Here is a 3,304-nt window from a genome sequence, read left to right on the forward strand (position 1 = left end):
TTTTAACATACACACTTACTGTTTTATTTTTATTTTATTTTTAATATATTTTATTTTTTAACACACACAAGCACACACACACACTTACTGTTTTATTTATTTATTTTATTTTTTAACACACACACACACACACACACACACGCTTGCTGTTTTATTTATTTATTTTATTTAAATTTTTTATATTTCTTCATTTTTTTTAACAAACACACATACGCTTTGATTACTTTACGCTTTAATTACTTGTTTAATGAAATGTATGGGGTTGATTGTTCTCATGTTGTATGTATGATGCTTTGGCAATATTGTTGTTACACATTCATGCCAATAAAGCTAATTTGAATTGAATTGAATTGAATTAAATTGAATTGAGAGAGAGAGAAAAGGGTCAACAATAAGCCTCAGTTTAGCTGGAAAGTTACAGTGTAGGGTGAATGAATAGAGACTGCAGCTCTGCTGCTTCTCAAGATTAAAGCAGAGCTTTAGTGAGAAAGTCCAAAATCCAGCCCAAAAGGTTGCATTTCCAACACGAAATTTTATGAGCTACTGCACCAATAAATGTGGCTGGATGGTGTTGAAGGCAGACGAAAAATCCACAAACCGCAGTCTGGCATGTTTTTTGTGACCTTGTAATTGCTTGTATATGAGGTTGAGCAGAGTTATGGTAGTGTCCTGCACCCCCCTGTTGGCTCTGTATGCAACATGTAGGGGGTCGAGGAGGTGTTCAGTCCTACCCAGCAGTTCTTTCTTTATCAGTTTTTCAAAGGACTAATGAAGTTAGAGCCACAAGTCTGTAGTCATTCAGAATTTTGGGGTGGTTGCTTTTTGCGATGGGAATAATTGTAGATTGTTTCCATATATTTGGGACTCTGTATTGGCACAAAGACAGGTTAAAAATATGATAAAAAATGAAGCCTAATTGGTCCGCACAATGGGTAGTAGCCGCATCTGCTAACGTTGTCGGGGCCAGGGCCAAGTGTTCACAACATTGCGTTCAGGAAAAAAAGAGTTAATTAGACTGTCCCTTAATGCACCCGTTTCTTTACAAAAACGGCAGCGTTCCTTGATGTACAACGCACACCCCCACCTTGCGACTTCTTGGTGATTGCATCCTCTCAGTCCGTACGCTTCGGCACACCAAACCCGTCCATAGCCATCTCGCTGTCCAGGTCATTCTTCCCCAGCTTTGTTTCCATCAGCACCAGGATGCAAGCTTCCTTAAATTTATAATAACGGACATGGGCCTGGAGATCGTCGATCTTGTTGCGGAGGGACCGGGCATTGGCCATTATAATGGAAGCCAGGGCGATGCGCTCCAACGGTTGCCGTCTCGCTCCTCTCCGGCCCCGCTTCCTCACTTTGCGGAGAGGTGCGCCAGCGTGACCTCTCTTCCCCGAGCCATGATCAAGCTCCTCAAAGTTAGGAACACCAAGTTAAAAGGTGGCGGGTGTTCATAGGGTTGTTGAATCCAAGCAGAACGTCTCTGGTGTACTGGATTTTATTTGGAGGGTCACCGTCCCGACAACACAAGTGCCTGCCACTCCATGCCAGTGGTAAGTAACATGATCTCTGTGGCTTGTGGAGACCAGTCCAAGAATGCAACACCAGGGTACAGATAAGCTGCGGGTCTGCTTTACATCACTAGAAACTGTAGAATATAAAAGCTACTGAACCAAAACAATAAAATCATACAAACAAATGCCACACTACTGCTGCTGGTGCCGAATTCTGCCTGCCTGCCTGCCTGCCTGCTGACAATTGTATGCACCTCGTCGGCGATAACGTAACTTATGCTGAGAAAAGAGGCTAAAAAATCTTTTCTGCCAAATTATGCATCCACCTCTTTAGGTACTTTTCAGACACTTCAAACGCGTTTATCACCACATATATTTACTGAATGTCAAGGAATGGTATTTCTACTAAGTGTATTAAAATATTAAAGACTGTAAATGTTCATAAAATATATACTTCAAATTATTTATCACCACTGATGAACGATCAGCTCTTGTGCTAAAAAATGTGTGGTGCTCTATTTGTCTACATGTCTCTTCTTACTTCTAATAAAACAGATGATTACTGCTGCTACTACTTCTTTTTCTCCTTCCACTTGTACATATTCAACATAGTGACAAAACACGCTCTGTAAAGCTGTTTGTCCATTTGGGCTCCGGTAGAAACATCGCGGCGCAACATAGCGATGTCCATGTAAGAGGACCCGTGGTGTAGGTAGATAGAATGGCTTATTCTGAGGTAATAAATACATAACGGGTCATTATGTCAGGTCTTTATACACCACTGAAAACATAGTTATGGATATTATATTGTATTTCAGTCAACAGATCCTCCTAAATATTACACACAGGACCTTTTTAGGGGAAACATTTTTTATAGCACAAAATAGATGTACAAGCACAGTGCTCAAAAAAAACATATACACATCATTATCAGCCAAACTCATACATGGTCAAAACAATACATAAATCTCCTCTGAAAAGAGGACACCTCCATTAAGAGTATCTGCAGGGAGAGAGCAACACGAAAACACATTATGTTATGCCTGTCCATTCTATTTCAGACATTTCCAACCATGCACAGTGTTACAAAAATGAGATTACATAGCTTTTCAATGCTACATCCCACACAGCTACTGTGAGACAGAGGAGAAAGAAACACGAAAATCTTAAAAGGCTTAAATTCCCCGCTGTATGTTCAGGATTTGGATGGACATGCTGCCAATATTCTTCTCGAAATGCTGGCAGACACGTTGAGTTTTCCTTTAGTCAGCTGCATCACCTGGATGACACCAAGTGATACAGCTGACAAACGGCTGGCGACATATTGTGAGTTGTGTTTGAAGAGAGAGAAAGCGGAATTGGGAGGGGAGGCCATCAATCGATAACCACTCTCAAGGTCCACCTACTAGTTTTCTCTGAGCTTTGACCGAAAACGGGAAGAGCACTGAATGGAAAGTCAAAATCAAAGTCAAAGTCAAAGTGTCTCACATTCAACACTTCAACATTGCCAAGATGAAATCTGGAGTCAGGTCCATTCACTGATGAAAACCATGAGATGCGGTAGAAAGCTCAGAAAAAGCTAATAGGTGGACTTTTAGTTGACATTATTTTGTCACACTATTCTTGTTTACTATTTCATTCCAAATCACTTCTACTTTGCTGTTTTAATACATATAAATGCAGTCCAGAAAGATTAAAAGCCTTCCAGCAGCTTAAAGAGCATAATGACAAGGCCAAGAAAGATTCAGATGGTTAAAAGAACAGTGTTTCTGAGCAATAGAGTGGTGAAAATG

General features: G+C 40.4%; 1 pseudogene; it reads left to right on the top strand.

Annotated features, from left to right (window-relative positions):
- Window positions 1-1,235: 1,235 nt before the first annotated feature.
- LOC119917690 overlaps window positions 1,236-3,304 on the top strand; it is a 5,091-nt pseudogene continuing 3,022 nt past the window's right edge.

This window comes from Micropterus salmoides, unplaced genomic scaffold, assembly GCF_014851395.1.
Source record: "Micropterus salmoides isolate LMB-PRFRI ecotype aquatic unplaced genomic scaffold, ASM1485139v1 Ms_hic_scaffold_22, whole genome shotgun sequence".
Taxonomy (NCBI): Eukaryota; Metazoa; Chordata; class Actinopteri; order Centrarchiformes; family Centrarchidae; genus Micropterus; species Micropterus salmoides.